Below are 23,903 nucleotides of genomic sequence, written 5' to 3' on the forward strand. Positions count from 1 at the left end.
GAGGACCAAGCTAGCTCACAATAAACACCTCTTTGCGGCTTGCATCGATCTTGGGTCTCTGGTGGTCTTTGGGGGTCCTGAATTCGAGCTTAACAGCACCACATAAAAATAAGAAAATAAAGATGTTGTGTCCACCGAAAACTAGAAAATAAGTATTAAAAAATTCTCTCTCTTAGAAAAAAAAAAAAGTGACTGTTATGTAACTACCCACTCAAAATAAATCTCAAAGAATTTCCAGACTCCAAGGTCTAGAGATTTTTTGGCAGTAATCCCTCTGGGTCACTAGAGCAGAATTAAACCTGCTTCCTGAAGGTTCCTCAGGTGTCCAGCCTGTCTGTCCTGCATCAAGCAAGGCAGATTTTACTTCTGCAGAAGAGTGTGCTACCAGAAAATCTGGCAAGCCAGCAAGGTGTTGCTCCCCAATCAGCACTGCCGGGGCCCTGTCCAGGGACTAATTTAAAATTGGGAGGGCAGTGGGAGGGCTGTGGGAGGTTGATGCCTCCTACACTCCTCAGAAGAGGAGGCCAAAGGGAGCTCTGTTTGATGCTCCAAATGGCTACTTTCAACCTTATCCGTTTAGATTCCCGCAGACACATTTTTGTTGCTTGTTAGGAAACTCAGTCTACAGGCTTAACTTTGAGAAAAGAGAACATTAATCTTACACAGCTGCTCAGGAGGCTGAGGCAGAGGGATCACCTGAGCCCAGGGGCTTAGGGCCAGTCTGGGCAGCATAGGGAGATCCTGTCTCTTAAATTAAAGATGAAAAGGAAAAAAAGAAAAGGACAAAGGAAGAAGAGGAGGCAAAATCCACCTGAGTAAGGGCTTGACTTCTGATTGGTTTAAAAAGGCTGGGCTGGGGCTCAGCGGTAGAGCGTCACCTAGGATGACAAAGATAAAAAGTACTGTGTCCATCTACAACTAAAAAATATTTTTTAAAAAAGGACCCTGGGCTAGATGGCAATGACAACAGTGACAGTGGCCATCTGTTCAGGCCCCCAAATTGCTCAGGCTCAGCATGTTCCCTCCCATTATCTCCTGTGGTCCTTCCAATGAACTGCCCTCAGGGCCACAGTGACCACACACACTGGAGCTCAGCAAGGGGTCCGCATCCCGCAGGAGAGGACTCAGGACCCCGTTTGTCAGATGAGGAAACAGGCTCTACACGGAGGCCATCCCACTGGGGGGGGGGGTGCAGAGGCAGATGGAGGCCACAGTTCCCCAGCCTCCTGAACCTCAGTCCTCAGCTCTGTGGAGGCCTGCTGGCCTGTCCCAGAGCCCCAAGGCTTTGGGTCCTGCCTTGAGAGAGGGTCCTGGCCTCTGGGACCTCCCAGCCCCAGCTGAGCCCTCTCTGCTGTCCTAAAATCTTAATTGAGCTTCTCCAGAGACCCCCACCAGAATTTGTTCTCAGGCTCTCAACAAAACTTCTGCAAAAGAATTTCCAGGCAGGCAGGGGTAAGCCTGCAGACACACAGTGACAAGAAAAACTGACCCCAGGTCTTCCCAAGGGCTCCCATCTCAAAGGACCATGCTCAGGGCCATTTGGATCCAGCTGGTGGGAAGAAAGGGGAGGGGGACTCTCCCTTTCCCAGACACTGATTTTCACAGAGAGTGTCCTTGGCCTGAATTGGGTGTCCAGAACAGTAAAAGAATAAAAATAAAAAACTATTTTTGTGGCCTTCCACAGATTGTGAGCCTCTGAGCTCCCCCTCCCGCCATACACTGGGCATAAAGTTCTAAACACTCCTGAACTGGATTCAGGGAGGAATTCTTAGGTGAGAGCCGCCTCTGAACCCTGCAGCCCAATAAACCTGCCTCCTGCTACTTCTTGGTGTCCAGTCACTTCTGTCCCTACTTCAGTTCTAGGATCGCGTGTGTCTGCACTGCAAAGGTCACTGTGGCACCTCCTTCAGGTTGAGTTCTGTCTTCAATCGGAATCTTTTTGGGTCATTCATTTAGCAACTATGGATGAGCCATGCCTATAGTCCCAGCTACTCGGAGGCTGAGGCAGGAGATTTACAAGTTCGAGGCCAGCCTCAGCAACTTAGCCTCTGTCTCAAACTGAAAACCAAAGGGCCAGGGATGTGGCTCAGTGGTAGAGCACCCTGGTACCACACACACACACACCAAAAAGAGCAATATATTTATTAGTGGGCACTACAACACGCCAGTCGGGGTGACCTCACTGAGAGGAGACCTGTGCAGACGTGAGGGCTGTGAGGGCCCAGGCCTTCTGGGAAGGCTGGAGCCTCCTGTGGAGCAGGTTTTCAATGGCCCTGTGTTTTCCTTGCTATCCTGACTTTTGTCCCCAACTTTGGGGTGACACTTTATTTGGAAAATCCTCTAACTACAGGAGAAGCTTTGTAAACAGGAACTGTTCCATTAGAGGACTTTACTGTTGTCCCCTGAGTTGACCCAGGTCCCAGGGCAGCCAGAGGCTGGCACCTCATAGTGGCATTTCATTTGCTCCAGAGCCCGGGGATGTCTGCTGGGGGTGGAGGCCACCGAGACCTAGAGGGCAGGGCATAGTGCCTGCCTGTTTTTATGTGCCCCTCACAGACCCTGCAGAATAGGTCTCCCCACCGTATAGATGAGGAAACCGAGCCTCAGGGTGGGGCCCTAACCAGTCCAAAGCCACACAGCCAAGAGGTTGGAAGGTCTGCACTTGAACGCAGATCTCTCTGTATCATCTGATTTCAGGATCTGTAGTAGGCTTCCACAAGCCTGTGAACCCTCCAAGGCAAAACTGGAGGGTGGGGTGGGGCCTTTTATAGGGTAAAGAACCGGCCACCTAGTGTGTGACAGCTGGAACTCTGCCCTGAGTTTGAATCCTGACTCTGCCACCTGTAACTTGTGTGGACTTAGGCAAGTGCTTGAGCCTCTCTGATGCTGGATTTCCTCCTCCATGAAATTTCTGTCTTCCAGGGCTGTTGTCAGGATGCAAACATAGGAAGCCCTCTGGGTGGTATCTGGCACATGGTAGGTGTTCAATAAATGCAGGTGCTATTATTGTAGGAGTTGATTATGTGTTAATGGAATGACATGCTTTTAGAACAGTGCATCTAGTTCAATTGCATATATTATTTTATTTTATTTTATTTATTTATTTTAAAGAGAGAGTGAGAGAGGAGAGAGAGAGAGAGAATTTTTTTTTAAATATTTATTTCTTAGTTCTCGGCGGACACAACATCTTTGTTGGTATGTGGTGCTGAGGATCGAACCCGGGCCGCACGCATGCCAGGCGAGCGCGCTACCGCTTGAGCCACATCCCCAGCCCTATTATTTTAAATTCACTTATAAAGGTCCAGAGGAAAATACCCAACAGCAAAGTGGGAACAGTGGTCATCTCTGGGCAGAAGGGTGCTGGTAGCTTAGGGCTTTGGTTTGTTGTGTTTTGCTTTGTTTTAATGTCCTAGGGATTGAATGCAGAGGCACTCTATCATTGAGCTACATTTTCAGCCCTTTTTATTTTAACCCAGTCTCCTAAAGTGCTAGGGCCTCACTAAGTTGCTTAGGCTAACCTCAAATTTACAGTCTTTCTGCCTCAGCCTGCAGAGTGGCTGGGATTACAGGCATGAGCCACTGTGCCCAGCAGTGTCCACATCATTTTTTTCTTTTTAATTTGTTTAATGCTTTTAATTTATATCTATCTATATATATATATTTTAGTTGTCAATGGACCTTTATTTTACTTGTTTGTACATGGTGCTGAGAATCGAACCCAGTGCCTTACCATGCTAGGCAAGCGCTCTTCCGCTGAGCGACAACCCCAGCCCAGCATCATTTTCTGTATATAGACATATTTAGAAAAGTTTCTGTATACACTTGATAATCAGAAAAACTTCTTTGCTTGTTTTCCTTTTTTTTTTTTTGGTACTAGGGATTGAACCAGGGGGTGCTTCACCATTGTTCTGCACCCCAAGTGAGAAACTCATGTGACTCCGTTTTGGAAAAAACAGCCTCTACCTCAGAGCAGAGTGTCCAAAGTGGGGTGACCCTTGTTCTTGGAAAACCCACAGAGTTATTTGTGAACAACAGGAGCGGTCTGTGGCGCCAGATGTCCCTGACTCCGCAAGGCTAGTTCCTGGAAAGACCAAAAGGTGTTTGAGGCCTAAGGCCTGACCGAGATAACCCAAGCAACCCCCAGCAACAACCAATCAGCGTGAGACAGGGGAGATATCTTACCCGGGGGATCCCCCAGACCCCAGCACCCTCAAACCGGAGAATCTGACACCGATCGGTGGGTCTTGTTTTCTTGTTGTCTGTCCTTGTTCTGATGAATCTGTATTTGGGGCTGGCGATTGGCCTTGGCAGACGCTCTGGAGGGTTGCCAGCCGGGCCTCTGGGAGACGTCCGAGACCCCACCAAAGGATCTTCAGACCCAATCAGAGGAGAATGTAGACCCCCCCAATCTGTTTGTCTGATTTTAGGGACAGGCGGGTTGCTGTGGCCAACACCCTACTTTTGTTTTTGTCTTCAATCTGAAAAGGCAGTCTGTCGGTCTGTGTTTCTGTGGAGTGTGGCGGCATCGTGGCATTGTTTTGCATTGGGCTGACACAGGACGGAATGGGACAGACTCAGACCACCCCCCTTTCTTTGGCAGTGTCTCATTTTGATATGAGATTCAGGAGAGAGGGCAGGATTGCAGTGTTGAGGTAAAGAAAACTTCAGACTCTCTGTACTTCTGAATGGCCTACTTTTGGTGTTGGATGGCCACCCAGTGGCACTTTTGACTCAGAAATTATATTTCTTGTTAAAACCCAAGTTTTTCTCCCAGGCAGCTCCGGACACCAGACCAGCAGCCATACATCCTGGTCTGGCAGGACTTGGTCGGAAACCCTCCCTCCTGGCTTGTTCCTTTTTTGCAGAGAAATTCTTCAAAGATCCTGGCGCTTAAGGAGGACACAGGCCGTGGCGGCCAGCGCCCCCAACCCGTCCTCCTGCCCCCGAAGCCCTTTACCCAGTTCTGCAGAGCGGCATGGACGAGGAACTCCTGTCTCCGCCACCGTCCCAGCCCCCTCTCAGGAACACCCAGTAACAACCCTTTGGTTCCTGATCCTCGTCCCCTTCCTACCCCCGCCCCTGATAGCGGTGTCGGTGGCAGTGGACTCAGGCCCCGAGCGCCACCAAAAGACTCCACAGTCTCGCCCCTCGGGGCAGCAGGACCCCGGACGAGGTGGGATTCAGCCCCTTCACTGGCTGCCGTTGGCCACTAGCGGTTGGAATAAAAGCAGAAAGCTAAGTCCTCGGAAAACCCATCAGACCGAACCCTCCCGGACAGCGCTCTCTACCCGCAGCCCCCTGGGACGACCACGGACAGCGGCTGCGCACCCTCCACGACAGAGGGAGGGAGGTCGGAGACCCTGGGGATGGTGGCGGCCCCGACCGACCCAGTTACAATGAACAGCGCCTTTCCCCTGAGCCGCCCAGACAGGACCATGGGACTGCATACGGCTGAAGGCAGGCAGCTCCGAACCTATCCATTTGGCCTGGGTATACAGTAGACAGTCCACCCCCAGAAACAGAAGAAAACCAGCGGCAGTAGTGATGCCTTTGTAAAGCAGTCAGCGCCAGACATTAGAAGAAAGTTACAGAAGCTGGACGATTTGGAAGGGGAAACCTTGCAGGACTTGCTGGCCACAGCGGGACTGGCCAGAAGACAGACAAGTGAAGGCGACCGGGGAGATGACCGAGTCCGGGTAACAGCAATAAGCAGCAGCAGCGACACCCTCCGTCCACCAGAGGACCGCCAGAGGGTAAGAGGAGCCCTGCGGGAGGAAGGCAGGATCTGCAAAAGAATCAGTGTCTATTGCAAGGGAATAGGGCACTGGCTCAAGGACTGTCCCAAAAGGTCTAGGGGCCAAGGAGAGGGGAGGCGCCTTTGCCCCATTCTAAGCATGAACAACCCAGATAGTGACTAGGAGAGTTGGGGTTCGGCTCCCCTCCTTGAACCCAGGGTAACTCTTAAGGTGGAGGGGACTCCGATAGACTTTCTAGTGGACGCTGGAGCTCAGCATTCCGTCCGGTTGAAACTCCAAGGAAAGTTACCAGGAAAGACATCCTGGGTACAGGGAGCTACTGGAATGCGCCAATATTCATGGACTACCCGTAGGACAGTGGACCTAGGCATGGGCGGGGTATCCCACTCATTCATGGTGATCCCAAAATGCCCCTACCCCTTGTTGGGAATAGACTTACCCAAATGCCCCATCCAGGTATTAACTCTTGCCCTGGAGGATGAATACTGGCTTCACCAGCAGCTGGTAGCCATTAATGAAAACATACATTACTGGCTGCAATCCTACCCTGAGGCTTGGGCAGGGTGGGGGGCTGGCAAAGCACAGGCCTGCAATCTTCATTGAGTTATTAGAACCTGGTGCAGACCAGTCCGGGTTTGACATTACCCAGTGTCCACGGAAGCCGGAGTGGGGATAACACCCCTCATCCGGTGTCTGTTGGAATTGGGGGTGCTGAGACCCTGGCAGTCAGCCTGGAACACTCCTTTGCTGCCAGTCCGCAAGCCCCAGTCAGATGACTGTCGGCCAGTACAAGACCTGAAGGAAGTAAACAAGAGGGTGATGGACATCCACCCAACTGTCCCCAACCCACACACCCTCCTGAATGCACTTCCACCAGAACGGCAGTGGTACACTGTCCTGGACTTGAAGCATGCTTTCTTCAGCCTGCCCCGGCCGGCACCCAAAAGCCAGAAATTGTTTGCCTTTGAGTGGACAGAGGTTGAGAAAGGCATCAGCGGACAACTAATCTGGACCAGACTCCCCCAAGGATTCAAGGACTCTCCAAGCATCTTGGACGAGGCACGGCATGAGGATTTGGTGAGTTCAGAGCAGAACGCCCTGACTTAACCCTTTTGCAGTATGTTGATGACTTGCGGATTGCCACCAAGACCAGAGAGGAATGCAAGCCGGGGACTAAGGCTTACTCAGAGCCTGGGAGGCGTGGGTTACCGCGCTTCAGCCAAAAAGGCCCAAATCTGGGAGCCAGAGGTAACTTACCGGGCTACTTGATAGAGGAAGGACAATGGTGGCTCACACAAGCTAGAAAAGAGACCGTGCTGAGAATTCCCAGGCCCCAGACCCCGCGTCAGATGAGGGAATTCCTGGGGCCAGCAGGTTCCTGTAGATCGTGGGTCCCTAGCTTTGCTGAGCTTGCAAAGCCCCTCTATGAAGCCGCTAAGGACGGGCAACAGTTTCAGTGGACTGAGAAAATGGATCAGTCTTTTAACCAAATTAAGACTGCCTTGCTGTCAGCCCCTGCCCACGGACTCCCTGGTGTCACTAAGCCCTTTCACCTGTACATGGCAGAGCACAAGGGGGTTGCCAAGGGAGTCCTGACCCAGTATCTGGGCCCATGGAAGAGGCCAGTGGTTAACTGTCGAAGGGGCTAGATCCTGTGGGGGCCGGATGGCCACCTTGTTTGAGGATGATTGCAGCCACCTCCCTGATGGTGAAAGACGCAGATAAGCTGGCCTGGGACAAGAACTGTACATCGCCACACCCACGCAGTTCCAGGGGTGCTGAGGCCATCAGACTTCCTCCCTTCCCGGGTTTGCTACTTGACCCTCTCAGAATCAGTTTCCAGACCCCCTCAGCACTCAACCCCTCGACCCTGCTACCGGACCCAGACTTGGAGACACCTCTGCATGATGGCACAGGAATTTTGGCTCAGGCTCACGGCATTCAGCATTTGAGAGGACCTTAAGGATCAGCCTGTACCCGATGCTGACCTCTTGTTGTCCAGGTGATAAGCCTGGAGCTTATTGACCTCTGTGGTTCACGGATGGAAGCAGCTTTATCTGAGCAGGTCAGTGGTATGCAGCGGTAGTGACTGAGACCCAGGTGATTGGGCTCAGCCTGTACTAGCTGGGACTTCCACCCAGAGAGCCCAGTTAGTGACACTGACCTAAGCATTAACGCTGGGTAAGGACAAGAAGCTGATGGTGTACACTGACAGACGCTCTGCATTTCCACTGCCCAATACCTGGAGCCATCTGTAAGGAAAGGGGGATCCTGACTGCAGAAGGGAAGGCTACTAAAATCAAAGAAGAAATATTAGCCCTAATTATTGCCCTGTGGCTGCCAAAGAAATTAGCCATTGTCTACTGTCCAGGGCATCAGAATCCCAAAGACCCTGTAGCCAGAGGTAAAAACCTGGCTGACAAGACAGCCTGGGAAGTTGCCCTTCGCAGGGATCCTGTCTTAGTAACCAACCTTCCAGACCCAGGACCTAGACAGCTACCAGACCATCCCCAATATACTAAAGAAGACCTGGACTGGACTCATATATTACCCCAGAATGGTACCGGGTGGCGGAAGACCAAGTCACACTGCCTGAAAGAATGGGAGAGCAGCTATTGCTAAAAATGCACCAGACCACTCACATGGGCACTAAAGGATGCAAGACCTGGTAAGACACACCAAAATAAAGATTAAAGACGCACATTCTAAGACTGATCAGGTTGTAGCTAGTTGCAAAGCCTGCCAGCTGAGAAATGCAACCCACCGTGAGGGCAACTTGGGATCGCGACAGAGAGGTGATGAGCCTGGAGCTTATTGGGAAGTGGATTTCACTGAGGTAAAACCAGGAAAATATGGTTATAAATACCTGTTAGTTTTTATAGATACTTTTTCAGGATGGGTTGAAGCATTTCCCACCAAGCATGAGACAGCACTGATGGTGGCAAAGAAGCTACTAGAAGACATGCTGCCCAGGTAGGGCCTCCCAGTAACGAGAGAGTCAGACAATGGACCAGCTTTTGTTTCCAAGGTAATTCAGAGCTTGGCTAATGTTTTGGGGACCAATTGGAAACTACATTGCGCATATAGACCCCAAAGTTCAGGACATGTAGAGAGGATGAATAGACTCTAAAAGAGACCCTAACTAAATTGTCCATGGAGCCTGGCAGTGACTGGGTGGCTCTCCGTCCCTATGCCCTGTGCAGAGTGCAGAACTCTCCGCACAAAATAGGACTTCCCCCTTTTGGAATAGCGCCCCCTTTGATTCCCAGTTTTCAGTCTGACTGACTTGCCGAATTTGGTGATGACCAGCTTTGGCAATCCCTCAGGGCCCTGCAGCAGGCCCACCCGGATGTGTGGCCACAACTGAAGGCCCTCTATGAGACTGGACCACCTCTGGAACCTCACCGCTTCAGGCCAGGAGCCTGGGTGTTCCTTGAGAATTGATCCTGCCTAAGGCAGTGCCTAACATTAAGGATTGTCATTGTCTTGATTAAGAACCTAAGGACGGGGGCTGAGGTTGTGGCTCAGCCGTAGAGCCCTCGCCTTGTACCTGCGAGACCCTGGGTTCGATCCTCAGCACCACGTAAAAATATATGAACAAGATAAAGGTATGGTGTCCAACTACAACTAAAAAATAAATATTAAAAAAAAGAACCTAAGAACCTATAGAGTGAAATTGAATTGAGTAATTTGAGTGAATAAGGCACTGAAAGGGGCAGAAGTGTGTGGACATGCTTTATGTCTCCCCTCGACTGCATCTGTTGTAATGTTGCCCCCTCGTGACACCTGAAAAGACCCAAGAGTGTTTGAGGCCTAAGGCCTGACTGTGAGAACCCAAGCAACCCCCTAGCAGCAACCAATCAGCATGAGACAGCGAAGATATCTGGAATGCCAGGCGACCCCCCAGTTGTCCCAGTGACTGTTGACATGTTAGGAAACCAACCGTGTAGCTTAGAACGTACATCTTTGCAACTCCTCGCGGCTTAAACCAATCGGTTTAAATGTATCCACCCCTTGTACTAACCAATCACACTTGTCCTTTGCCTGGTAGGATGATCTGTCCCTGGCTGTACCTGTCACATGTCAGTGGACTCTCTCCAAGCTGTGACCAGCAGAAAGTGTCTCTAGACCCTGCCTGAGGCAGAACTACCTGGTGGAGAATCCCTGTCCTCCACCAGGTGGGAGGTCCCTCAGGCTGCCGCGTAGTGCCAAGGAGGACCCCTTGCTTTGGACAGCAGAAGTGACCCCTCTGCATGCAGACACAAACAGGTAGAACTGCGGCCCTGGGGACACACCGGCCTGTTCACCTGGAACTAGAGGTGTGAATTAGGTTCTCACGCAAGGGCTCACGGGACTAACCCTGTGTGCACATGGGAGAAACGCACTGCTGAGCCCAGGCCAGGACCTTGGTCCCAGCCAGGACCACACCTCTGCCCCCGGGGTCCTTCCCCAGACCTCCCTGGCTGAGCCTCTTTTCCCCCCTCAGGCTCTGCGGTTTCTCCAGAAGAATTCCTCCAGGTACCACTTCAGACGCACCAAGATGCTGCCTGTGAGCGGCGGCTTCCACACCCGCCTCATGGAGCCCGCTGTGCAGCCCCTGGCACAGGTTTTAAAGACAGTGGCCATCAGGAAGCCGCTGGTGGCCGTCTACTCTAACGTCAGTGGGAGCAGGTACCTCCACCCCACGCACATCCGGCAGCTGCTGGGGCAGCAGGTGGTGTCCCCGGTGAAGTGGGAGCAGACCATGCACGCCATCTACGAGAGGAGGAGGGGCACCGAGTTCCCCAGCACGTGGGAAGTGGGCCCTGGCCAGCAGCTGGGGAGCATCCTGAGGAGCTGTAACCTGAAGGCCTGGAAGGGCTACAGCCACGTGGACGTGCTGCGGGCCAGCGAGGACCCAGTCGCGGACCTGGACCCCAGCGAGTCTCCCCGGTGACTGCTGAGGGGCTCTAGACCCTGGGCAGAGCCGGTGAGCTGGGCCTGCCCTCCCGGCCACCGGCTGCCCCGGGATGGAGAGGGAAGGGGGGCCCGTGCCCAGGGCCACGTGAGGAGCACTGAGAGGGAGGGCTTCTTTCCATGACGCAGCCACTCCTCCGCCTCGAGAAGACTGAGGCCACCTGGGCACTGGGCACCTGCAGAGCTGGACGCCTGCCACCCCTTCAGACAGGCAGGGTTTGCCCCATGGAGCTGGTGCCCTGCCCTGTGGATGCTGAGGACACACCAGCATGGCCTCAGCCAGGCCAGAGCCAGAGGGGCCCTGCACTGCCCTGCAGCCTGCCAGTCACCTGGGGCCCAACTCCTGGCTCCTTTGTCCCTGAATCTAACAGGCTCAGGATCTAAGTGACCTTGGCAGCCACACTGTCCACCCCTCACTCAGCCGCATTCCTATAGCCAGGGAGCACATGTTAAGTCCTGCCGTGTGCCAGAGAGCAGGTGGCCTCTGCCCTGGCAGAGCTCCCTGAGCAAGCTGGGCACTGTGGTGTGCTGAGGCAGGGGGGACGGCTGGGCCCTGACCCCCCAGCGAGCCCCAACCTCTTTATGAAGGGCCATCCATGGTCACACTGGTCACTGCCTGTGGCCCCAGGAGCCAAGCAAGACTCTCTGAGGTCCAGCTGTGCAAGCTGACATTAAATACCAGCCACTCTGAGCTCTGCACCTGGTGTTTCCATCTCTCAGTGACAGGGGGACATCTCAGTGGGAATGAAGCCCCTGATTGTCTTAAAACACGACTGTTACTTAGGCACAAGTCACACCCTGGATGGGGGCTTCTCATTTTCAATTCTACAGTGTTTCTGCCCAGGACCCTGTTGGCCTCTGGGCAGAAACCGTCCATGTATGGGCCAGTACCCCTCTGTCCTGGCTCCAGGCCACTCCACGCCTAAGCAGTGCTTCCAGGCATTGTGACCTCAGGATGCCCCCCAGGTTTCCCTGCAGCCCTGGCTGAGGACCACTGCGGAGCTCCCCCCAGAACTCAGTTCTCACCACAGCCTCCTGAGTGTCATCCAGGGCATGGAGCCCTTTAGAAAGGACTTTTTATTTCCTCCCTTTTGTTTGAAGTCAGGGTCTGGCTGAGTGCGGTGGCGCTGCCTGTATTCCCCACAGGGAGCCCAGAGTCACCTTAACCCTCTGTGGGCACATGATGGGCCCCTCAAGCCTCCTTGGTCTGAGGGAAGTCCCTCCACTGTCCCCAGACAGCCTGCACCCCAGCAGGCCCAGTGGCCGTCCCCAGGGCCAGGTCTGATCCACCACCTTGGCTGGCCCAGGGCCTGCTCAGGGCTCTGCTGTGTGGAGGCTTCAGGAATCAAGAGGCACTAGGTGACCAGTGGATTCTCTGAGCCATTGTCCACCAAGACCCGCCTCCACACAGGGCTGGGCTGTGTGTGAGGTGGGTCAAGTGTGGAGGGAATGTGCCAGTCCTGATTCTTGCAGTGTCCCAAGGCTTGGGGACAGTGAAGACTGCTGGGCCCTGCTGCAGCCAGGGACGGGTGGAAGCAGCCTGAAGCCAGATGTGCAGGCGGCAGCTGGCCTGTGAAGGGGGCAGGCCTCGCAGGCAGCCTCCTGGGCACTGCCTCTTGCCCTCTGGGAGGTGCACTGCCTGGCATGAGCACCAAGGTGCCAGCCCAGGGTCACAGCTGCGTTGGTGAGGAGAGGCTGCAGCCACATGCCTGTGTCAGAGGCTCAGCCAGGTCCCTGTCCTGGAATGGTCTGTGGGAGACGCTGTGATATGAACCGGCCCCTTCCCATCCCATTTCCTCCTTCAGGGAAGTCTAGGATCAGCTACCCCAGGTCCCTATCACCCTGGAGAAGTCATGGCCACACGGAGAGGGATGGACCCTACAGCGGGTGTCCTCCATCAGTCACCCTATGCCACCGCCTTTCCAGGGCCAGCTCTTCCGCTGGAGGCCTTTCCCTCGTGGTCCCACTCATCCCTGCAGGCATCTCCCTGGTCTCCTTCATGTCCATGAAGCCTTTAGTGGCTTTTTTTTTTTTTTTTTTTTGTAGTTGTAGGTGCACAGAATGTCTTTATTTATTTTTATGTGGTGCTGAGAATGGAACCCAGTGCCTCACGCATGCTAGGCAAGCGCTCCGCCCCTGAGCCACAGCCAGTCTCCTTTGTGGCTTATTTACATGTGCATTTTATTTAGATCTGAAGCAGGTCACTGTCTGCACCACACCCCCCAGAACCTGTGAGGGCCTGGCACAACAGCTCCCCAGTGTGGGACGCCTGCAAACCCCTGGGGCAAGGTCAGTGTCCCTAATTCCTGCACAGTCAAGCAGCCAGGGCCACCGCCTTCAGCAAAAGCAGCTTCCGGTCTCCTTGGAAGAGCTCCTGGCTCCTCCAGGAAAAGGTGCAGGTGCCCAGCCAAGTCCCTCAAGTTCAGGAGGAAGCCAGTGCGGGCGGTGGTCAGGGGTGGCCTTCCATGGCCTAGCCATGCGGACTCCGGCGGGTTCCCATTCCCCGAGGTGTCCACATCCACACTGGGTGAGTCCCGGGCGCACTGCCAAGTCTCTACCCTTGCGGGGACAGGAGTGCCCTGGCTGGAACTGTAGGCAGATGCTGCGGTGCAGGTGCAGGGATCTGGGGAACGGGGCTCATCTGGGGAAGTTCTGAGCTCTGCAGAGGAGGCCCACACAGCAGGTGGGGGTTGGAGGGGCCCGGGGGTGCCGTCAGGGGCTTCTGCTGGATGGGCTTGCAGGGGTGTGCAGGGAGGCACTGCAGGCCCGGGCAGGAGGGGACAGAAGGGGCCTGGAGCGGACGAGGGTGTCTGGGAGCACTGCTGGAGAGCAGGCCCTGGAGGGCCGCAGTCCGGCTCAGTGCAGGCTGGGAATGTGAGTGGGAGGGGACCCTGGTAGAGCCTGGACCAGGGACCATGGCAGGTACCTAGTCCAAATAGTGGGAAGCCACCCCCAACCCTTGGCCCAGGCCCTACTTGCCCACAGAGCCTTGCTGCCTGCAGCACCCCCAGGAAGTGGACAGGGTGGAGAGATGACTGACATCCCCACTGTGAGACCTGGAGAGTCCCCAAAATGATCCCAACAGTGCATCTCAGGCACCACTCGGGAGGGGGACAAGTTCTGAGCACCTGAGACCGCAGTGGGGTCCCCAGGTACAAGGAGGAGGCAAGGATAAGGCCACCCCTCCTCCTGCCACCAAGCTCAGCCCCAGGGAAAGAGGGGCCCAAGATGATGCCACAGAGCCCCAGACAGGACCAGAAAGACCAGAAACTGGCTGGAAACCAACCTTTTATTGAACTCTGTCTCCTCTACCCTTCAGAAATCTAGGACAATAGATTCCGCTGTGGTCCACAGTCAGGGGTGTGACCAGCACTCCCCCCGCTGCCTACCACATCCCAGCCTGCATGAGAGGAAGGCTTCCCCGGGGCCAGGCTGCCCCCCGAGAGGGCCAGGGTCAGGAGGAGAGCAGGCCAGCCAGGCCTCCACAGGGGCAGTTAACTGGAAACCACCCCGGAGGTCCGGTAAGTTCATTTCTTACAAAAACAACAGAAACTGCAGTACAAAACCTCAGCAGTGTCCCAGCACTATCTTGAGTTTAAATATAAAAAAGGAAATCTCATCGGGAAACACCACTGTCCAAAGGACAGAACCCCCAGGAGCCGGCCACCTCCAGGATGGGTTCCAAGGGCGAGGGCCAGCCCCGCCCCGCGCAGGCCTCACTGGAGCCGCAGGTACAGGGCCCTGCTCAGCAACAGGCCCAGCAGCAGCAGCACGGGCAGCAGCTCCCGGCAGGCCCGGGCAGGAGGCACCTGGGGACCGAGAGAGGACAGTGAGGGCCCAAGAAGGTAGGGGACCTCACTTCAGAAACGGGGCGGCTAGGACAGGGTGAGGTCAGACAGGGCAGGCGTTCAGCAGGGACAGGGGAGCCAGGAAGTGGCCCTGAGTCGGGGCAGAGATGGGGCAGCATCTGCCAGGGGACAGCTCTCCTGGCAGAGGGGCAGGAGCTCAGTCCTGTCAGCTGGGCCCAAGGTTCCAGGGGCTCTGGGCCGGGGGAGGTGTGGAAACAGGTGAAACCTAAGGTGACAGAGAGGGGGCGCCTGTAGCACACCAGGGGTGCGTCCAGGGGGCTCCAGGCCACTCCCACGGGCAGGGGGCCAGCTGCGCCTGCAGCCTCTTGGCTCTTACCCGGGTGCTGGGGGCTGCAGGTCTCCAGAACCACATGTTCTCCCTGAGGCTGGCGAGACCCTGGGCCAAGCTTCTGAGCACACCCGTGACTCTCGCCTGGCTGTAGCTGAGAGCAAGGCTGTAAGACACGGGGAGCGGGGCAGGCTTCAGGGACTCCGCCCTGTGGAGGGCTGTCCCCTCCCCACCCCACCAACACTGGGGCTTCCCCTGGCACCCCATGAAGGACAGTGCCCGTCTCCCCACAGCGATTTCTGGTTCATGGATTTGTTCAGGTCTCCTAGTTCCTCCCACCTGCCGGCCAGTGCTCTGCTCAGCTGGCTGCAGGGAACCCAAACCTGGGCCCTGCAGGCCCTTGGCCAGTTAATGCCCCATCTGTCCTCCCCAGGGAGCCGGCCGAGGAGCCAGGCCTGGGTGGACATGCAGCCTGCCCTGCCCCGCAACTCAGGACTCTGGATGAAGACCAACGGGGGGCGGGGTTCTGCGGGGTGCTCTGCCAGGCCGGGAGAGGCAGGGGCAGGTCAGAGAGAGCCAGGGGACCCTGGACAGGCAGGGAAGCAGAGGGTTTGGGGTCTGCTTGGGAGTGTCAAGAACATTTTCTTCCAGAACTTGGGGTCCAGCCGTGCGTTAGGTTCTGGGCCTCTGCCTGCCTGTCCAGGGTCCCTCCCCAGGTGAAGTCCTGGGCAAGACATGGGCTGCTTACCTGTGCATGGCCATCCCAGGCAGCTGGGCCAATTGGAGGTCCTGAAAACACAGATCCATCTCATCCCCAATGCAGGCCAGTCGCAGGGCCACCTGGTGACTGTGGAGAGGGAACAGGTGGGCAGGGTGTGGTACTGGAGTAGCCCAGAGTCAGGCAAGAGCAGGGGTCAGATTTGGGACCAGCAGCAAACTTTCCTGCGTCCCTCCATCTACAGGCAGACTCTGAAGTCACACCGCTTTAAAATCCACCTCCAGGGGTGGGTGGCCAGTGTCAGTAAGTGGGGTGCCCGGGGGGCCTGCTCCCACCCTCCAGCTCCCAAGAATGCTGAACACCCAGAATGTCAGTCCGCACTCTGAGTGTCCCCGGAAAGCCCCAGCAGGGCGCAGCTCATGGGTTTTGGTGAGTAACAGTGGCCAGCATGGATGGACAGGTTTGGGGGTGCCTTGAGACCCCCTCAATTGCTGAGGCTGGCTTCCCACAGGGACTTCAACTTACCCTCCTCCTTGGACTAGGGGCTCAGAGACCTCTCCCCTGGTCCCCAATGCTGAAACCACCCCGATACCATTGTCCCTTTCCAAATGAAGGAGCTAATAGTCCCCTGCCTGGGCCCTCCACTCTCTAAACCAAATTCTTGACTGAAATAGTGCAGGCAGGTGCACAGCTCAGACTAAAAACCAGTCCCCTTCCAGGTGCACCCTTCTCCCCAGGCTTGACCCACATCCCACCCTGGTGATTCAGGAGCTCTGCCTGGAAGTCCCAGGCAGATCCACTTAACCCTGGCCACCTGCACCACCCGATGACCTGTCTAACGTCCCCCGGTCTGTTCTCCTGGAGGGCGAGCTCCCACTTCTGTCCTGCTAACGTGATGCATCTGAGCAGCAGGATGCCTAAGTTCAGGATCTTGATGACTAATAAGAACCTTGGAGCAAGAGGAAACATCCAGAACCCTGGAGCTGAACCCCTGCCTGTGCCTGGCAGGGGCTGTCCTCCAGCTTGGGGGAGGTGACTGGGGGCCGAGCCTCAGTGCCTCATCAGTTCCCGGGAGGCAAGGCTGCAGCGCCCCCTGCTGGGGGAGCCCATGAGCCTGGCAGATGCGGACGCTGGACCCAGCTGGGCTGGCAAGGCTGGTCCTGAGACCCTGGAGGCCGTGTCAGTCCCAGGAGTGCCCCTCTTCCAGCCTCAGTGGTTCCTTAACAAATCACGGCCCTAACTGCCAGGGCTGGGGGCTGCTCGGCTGGGCACCTTGAGGTAGCTGGCAGGTCCAGCAGGCCTCCTGGCCAGCTCCCTACGACGAAATGCTTGAGCTCTCGTGGCCAGCGCCACAGTCCATCGTGGGACCTGGACATGCTGGGTGCCAAAGCGTCCTTCTGTGGGTGGGGATGAGCACAGGGGACCTCAGCGGCAGCGGGGTGCGGAGACATCACTCACTACCTGCCTGGAGGCCCTCTGCAGAGGGTCCCTGCCTCACAGGTGCCTGCTCTTCCAACCCATCCCCAAAGGTCACCGACCAGTGGGCCCTTGGGACCTACCTGCCCTGAACCATGAGGTGCAGGCGTCCCCCGGGACGGAGGGCCTCCTCTCCTGCGGGAGGGGTCAGGCAGGAAGCACCTGCAGCCAGCAGAGGTCCGGGTCTGTACCGGAGGAGGCTCCTGGAGACGGGTCTGGCCTCTGACATCTCTTCTCTGGGGAAGGAGACAGTCACTGACCCCTAGAACTGCCAGGGCTCGGAGCCCCAGGTCCCAAGGCAGGCGCTCTGGCCTACTGAGTGCTTTGAGCCCCAGGCCTCGAGCCTGGGGGGGGGGCAGCTGCGGAAGCCTAGTGTCTGGCCTCCTGCCTCCTCCTGCCCCCTAGAGAGCCACAGGAACGCCCTCCCCCAAAGCAGCCCTAAGACCTAGCGCAGAGCTCCTGGATCGGCTGCCATGAGAGCACAGAGACTGTCCACCCCTGCTCTGCCCGGCTGTCCACCCCAGGCCCACTCGTAAGCATGGAGTTTCCTGTGGGTTCTTGGCTTTGGCTTTGGGTGCCGGGGGTTGGGCCTAGGCACAGGCAGGTCAGGTAAGTGCCCCGGAGCTGCAGTGCCAGCCCTGCCTGGGGCTTGGGTCTTCATGTCCGAAGGCCCGTGTCATTTGTCTCCACCTTGATTAGACGGATACTCGCTGTCCTCCTGCTGACCTGACTTCTGCTGGGAGGGCCAGGCTGTGGTCCTCAGGACAGGGGAGGAAAGGGTCCTGCCCTGCTGGACTCCCCCCAGGCCTCCTCCCCTACCCTTCTGATCTGCTGAGGTCACCATCAGCCTCCCCCAGCAGCTCCCACGGCTGGAAAACCCAGGCACCTGCTGTCACCCTGTTGGGATGGCCACCTGCTTTTTTTTTTAATTTTTTTAATATTTATTTTTTAGTTCTCAGCGGACACAACATCTTTGTTTGTGGTGCTGAGGATCGAACCCGGGCCGCACGCATGCCAGGCGAGCACGCTACCGCTTGAGCCACATCCCCAGCCCGGACACCTGCTTTTTGAAGTCTGCTGTTTGTCTGAGCAATAAAAGCAAATGAAGGAGGAGTAGATGACACTCCCACCTCGCAGGGACCCTGCCCCGGCTTCCAGGCCTTTTCTTACACTACTGGGTCCTCTGAGTTGCTCAGGGCCTCATCTTTGCTGAGGCTGATATTGAACTCGTGATCCTCCTGCCTCAGCCTCCTGAGCCGCTGGGGTAACAGGCGTGTACCACAGCGCACAGCTCCAGGCCTTCTCTAAACCAGTCCTCGCACGCAGTTCCGCAACCTCCTCCCAGCTCCCCTGGCGGGACTGCTCTTCAGCCCTTGGCCTGCTCAAGCACTTCCACTCCCCCAAGCGCCCTGCACACGCACTCCCCCAGGCCACCACAACCCTGCAGGGCCTCCCTCTGCAGCATCCGTCCCTTGTAGCCAGTGATGGCCCCATGACCCAGCCTGGCCACTGAGAAGTGGGAGGTAGGGCTTGAAAGAAAGGGAGCAAACCCAGCCAGGGCAGCTCCGGGCTCTGCAGCTTGAACATAGGAGCGAGGGCTGGCGCTGCAGCAGCCAGCCCAGGAGAGCGGAAGAGGAGAAAGCAGAGCCTACAGCCTCGTGGAGCAGCTGCAAGAGTGACAGTCACTGTCAGCCCCTCTGTGCCCAAGACAAAAACTGCAGTATCGGGTGGGGTGCTTGAGTGGCGCTCCCTGGGCTGTTGGGAGGAGGGGGCGAAGGAATCCCTTTCAAGCACTCTGAGGAGCTGGTACCCCCCATGACCTTCCTGCAGATCAAACTTTATCCAAAATGCGAAGGCCAAAATGTTTCAGATTTGAGATTTTTTTTCCTTCAGATTTGGAACATTTGCATATATGTAATGAGGTATCTTGGAGCTAGCACCCAAGGCAAATCAAGAGATTGGTGCATTTCTCGTGTATACCTTATGCACATGGGCTGAAGTTAATTTTACACAAAATGTTGTGCATGGGGCAAAGCTTGTGTGGGCTGACTTGTAGAGTCACATGGTGCCCAAGGGTTGAGTTTTGGAGCATTCTGGATTTCAAGTTCTCAGACTGCAGATGCTCATCCTGTTATTTTCTTACAATAACAAAAATAATAAATTAATAAATTAATTCCTCACATCTGCTGGCCCTAGAGAGCTCACAGAGCACCTTCCCACTCTTCTCCTTTGTTTTTTTGGTTCAAAGAAGAACCGGAGATTGGAGAGCAGGGTGTGGTGGTGCACACACCTTTAACCCCAGAAATTTGGGAGACTGAGGCAGGAGGATCACAAGTTTGAGGCCAGCCTCAGCAATTTAGCAAAATCATCTCAAAATAAGAAAGGGCTGAGGATGTAACTCAAGAACAGAGCACGCTGGGTTCAATCCCCAGTAAACACACAGACACACACACATATATACACACACATACACACACACACACACACACACACACACACACACACACACAGTTCATGACTTGTCAGAGGCTAGAAGGAAATTCTCCTTCAAAGAACAGCCTGACATTTACAAGAAACAGCCCCCTGGGAGACATCCTGCAGCTACCTATCTCCCTGGAACATCCTGCAGCCGGCAGTTTTACCACCCACCTCCAGCAACTGCCCATAAGAGAGCTCCCCCCATCCCCAGCATACGATACCCCTGTGTGAACAATAAAAGTTTGCAGCTTGATCAGACTCCTGTCTTGCTGTCATCCCTCTGTCTCTTGTCCCTTCATTCCTCCCCACCTAGGTTGGCCGCCCATCACTGACGTGTCCCGTGACAATGACTCAGCTAAGAAGGGACAGAGGCTCTAGTCTCCGGCCCCCCATGCCATATGGATTGATGTTCCTCAGACTGCAGGCTCCATGCACATGGCAACTGGACGCCTGGACGCCTGGACCACTGGGGATGCCTGAGGCCAAACACAAAGAGTGCTCCCTCCTTGCTCTGGCGACACGGGGGAGGCAGAAGCTGGAACAGCAGCACTCACTGGGCAGGGGTCAGAGCAGAACCCTAAGTCTGGGACCCTCAGTGAATCTCCACAGGCACCCACCCAGGCAGCCCAGGAGAGGGGAGCACGTGGTGACAGACAGGCACGGGGTGTGGCGTGTCCTAGGCCTTGAGGACTGGAGAAACACAACAGTCCCCGCCCCGGCCGGTGGGGGTGCACACCAGTCAGCCAGGCTGCTCAGGAGGCAGAGGGAGGAGGATCACAGGTACAAAGCCAGCCTCAGCAACTCAGCGAGGCCCTAAGCAACTTAGGGAGACCCCGTCTCAAAATAAAAAGATGAAAAGGGGCTGGGGAGGTGGCTCGGTGGTTAGACACCCCGGGTTTAATCCCTGGTACCAAAAACAACAACAACAAAAAAGGAGACAAAACAGCAGAAATGCCCAGAATTTCTGTCAATAGAGACAGCGTTTCAGTTTCCCAAGAGGAAGACGGAGAGGAGCTTTACACCTGACCCAGAGGGGTCTGACCGCAGCAGGGGCCGGCTGGAGGCACAGGCGCTCGGCACCAGCTGCCACAAAGGGCCCGCATTGGCACCTGCACCTGTCAGGCAACACCTTCGCCTGCGGCGAGTCAGGTCTGCCAGGTCCCTCAGTGCCAGGGCAGGGCCACACCTGCGGAGCACACCTGCAGGCAAGGCGTTGACAGTCACTGGGTTGGAGTGGCCCCCAGACCCTCGGGCAGGAGGCTGGGAAGGTCCCAGTGGCCTCTGTGTACCCCACACAGGTTCTGTCCCAGGTGCACACCGCTAGAGCTCGGCCATTCGAGACCAGCGAGGGACGCGGAGACCATCTGCAGGGCAAAGGTGTCCAACAGCGCTCTAGAAAGCGCTTGGGGGGACAAAGCGGCCGTGGCTTGAAGCCACTCTCGGGGACCAGATGGCCAGAGACGACCTTCACCACTGTTTCATTCAGATCTTGCACCTCTGCACAGGATGTGGCAAAACCCCTTTCCCTGGCCAAACCTGGACTTCACAGAAGCCGCCCATGACACTGGCCAGCAGCCCAGAGGCCCCTTTGGATGAAGACACCATCCCTGGCCCCTGGCCCCCTGGGGATGCCTGAGGCCAAACGCAGGCCTCTCTGTCCATTCTCCCCTACGGTGGGCTCGGGGGAGGGGCTGCCACGCTCACACCCAAGGCAGGAGAGGACAGGTCCGGAGCAACCCAGGCCCACGGGCTCTGGTCACCCAGCGTGGCCTGCAGGACTGCAGCTTCAGCAGCCGAGTGGGAAAAATGACCCCACGAGTGACAGGCCAGGGGTCCTCCCCACCCAGGCCACCTCGAACAGGTTCACAGACAGGAGCACTAATGCAGGGAACCAGGGAGAGCCACGGGCACCCGCTGACGGCACCGTGGAGTCTGCGGTCACTGACTCAAGATCTGGGCACAACAGTCCACAGCGCTCCCACACGCCCACCCGAAAATAAGACATCTCCACCCAGAGGACAGAGAAACAGGTTTTAGGTCGGAGATTAGTCTAATTGAGGACACATAAAACTTTTTAGGCAGAAAAATTTTAAAGCCCATTAAAGGACATAAAAGGCCCAGATAAACAGAGGTGGACCGCTTTTCACGGCCGAGATGGTCTGGGTTGGACAGACGAGAAGCACGGAGAGTACGCGTGTGTTCAGTGGCCTTTAAGGAATATGTCCAGAGCCCCCGCTGCCCCCAAGCTCCAGGTGGAAGGGGGGTGACCATGCAAATAGCCATTTCCCTGGGAAAACAGCTCCAGCCTTCATTTGCATTGGCCTCCCCCCAGCCTCCAGAAACCGCCAAGTGACTTCAGAGGCCTGCTGTCCCCTCCCCTGCTCTCCCCCTCCCCCTACTCCCCTGCTCTCCCCCCTCCCTGATTCCCCCTGCCCTCTCCCCTCCCCAGGATACATGTTCCTGGAGACCCTTAGTCCCAGCCTCTTCCCTGCCCTGTGGGCAAGCACCACAGTAGTCAGCCCCAGGCTGGACACATGGCCTTGACCCTGACCCACTCTCCTGTCATCCCCCTACTTAGCAGACATCCCCAGACGCCCTGCGGCACCTGATGGGAGGTTCGCTGTTGTCAAGAGTCCGCAGAGAGCAGGTGGGTCTGCCAGGGGCGGCCACCCACTGCCCCAGGGGGCGATCAGTCCTGTGCAGCGCCCACTGTCTGCCTTCCTTCCAGACCCTTCCAGACCCACTGGACTCCCTTCTGAGGGGGCCTGTGACAGCCACCCGTCTCACCCTGGGCTAACATCCCCATCCCACCCCTCAGCCCTCCTGTCCTGGGCCCGTTTCCCCATCTATTGCTAAATGGGGATGTCGTGTCTCCTGGAGAATCCTGGCTGGGGTCTGAGCACCCGCTGTGGTCAGGCAAGGAGTGAGAAGGAAGCCGCGGCTATGAATTAGCTCATTAAACACCCAACAGAGGGCCTTACCCACCACCTTTTGCAATTCAGGGTATTGAACCCAGAGGCACTTTGCCACTGAGCTACATTCCCAGCACTTTTTATTTCTTATTTATAGACAGGGTCTCCCTAAGTTGCCCAGGCTGGCCTCAAACTTTACATCCTCCTGCCTCAGCCTCCCAAGTAGCTGGGATCAGGGTGAGCACCATGGCATGTGACTGACAGAATCCGTGTCAGTGGGCCCGATACAGAGCCAGTGACTAACAGGAAGTATCACTTGAATCTTTGGCCCCCAGATCAGTTTCGGGCAGAGCAGGCTTGTGTTTGTTGAGTGAATAAAGGAGAGCATAGCCTTCCCAGGGGACCCAGCGTGAGGTCACAACGTCTGCAGATCCAGGAACCTGGACTCAGTTTTAGCACCTGGTTTTTTTCTCCCCTGAAAATTTGCAAATGAGTTGTTGAAAACTCTTCTTTGGTGAAAGAAGACACACCTGCCCAGGTCCCCACCCAGGCTGCTGCCCATATTGAGCCTCCTACAAACAAAGTCCACCTCCAGCTGAGAGCCCCATTTTACCCGGGGGGAGGTGAGGTGCGAATCCAGTGGGCACAGATGAGAGGGCCACACCCACAGCCTCGAGGGTACCCAGGGGCTGGAGGGGCGGGGAGGGCGACAAAGCAGCCTGCACTTGGTCACCAGCTCTGCCACTGGCTCATCTGGGAAATGGGGGGACACCCTCCCCCTCCCTGCAGGGAGTGCAGATCTGTCCTGGGCAGCCCCCAGCAGGTGTTCGGGTGGAGCTCTGGTGGAGACCCCAGACGACACCCACCAGTTCCATCAAAGCCCAGAGGAGGACCTGCTGCCTCCCCCCCTCACAGATTCAGAAACCGAGAGCAGAGGGGCGAGAGCAGAGGGGCACAGTTCTTCTCCATCAGAGCTCCCTGCAACCCCCCCACGCCTGGCCCTGGGCCACGAGGCTGCGGTGCCACAAAGTGCCTGAGGGGAGCTCAACTCCAGCACGACCCAGCAGGGAAAGCCAGAACTCACAGACAGACAGACCTGAGCCACCCCCACCCCACGTACACTGTCACCCCGTCTGCCGCCCTGGCTCCTTAAAACCTGGGTGACTTGGAAGGGGATGGGAGGGTCCCAAGCTCCAGAGTGAACAGGCAGGTTCCCACCTCCCTGGAGGTCAACCTGACAACCAGCAGCCCAAGTCTCTGCCTCACACACTCTGGTCCCTAGGAACGAGTCCTGTATCCTCTTCACACCCGGCCCCTACCTAGCAGCCCTGAGACACAAGGTGCGGGCTGTGCCCAGACCATGGAGGGAGATGGCGAGACAGCCCCAGGGGCAAGGAGGGGACTTTGAATGTTTACCCTATCTGCTTTTGTGAGCTTGACTTTTTAGGAATGCAAGGGGCTGGCTACTGG

The 23,903-nt window shown here is 56.2% G+C and overlaps 1 pseudogene; it reads left to right on the plus strand.

The window, feature by feature from the left end:
* Positions 1–10,170: 10,170 nt before the first annotated feature.
* On the plus strand, positions 10,171–11,403 carry LOC144378479 (malonyl-CoA-acyl carrier protein transacylase, mitochondrial pseudogene; annotated as a pseudogene).
* The last annotated feature ends 12,500 nt before the right edge of the window (positions 11,404–23,903 follow it).

The sequence above is a fragment of the Ictidomys tridecemlineatus genome, chromosome 6 (genome assembly GCF_052094955.1).
Source record: "Ictidomys tridecemlineatus isolate mIctTri1 chromosome 6, mIctTri1.hap1, whole genome shotgun sequence".
In the NCBI taxonomy this organism is placed as follows: Eukaryota; Metazoa; Chordata; class Mammalia; order Rodentia; family Sciuridae; genus Ictidomys; species Ictidomys tridecemlineatus.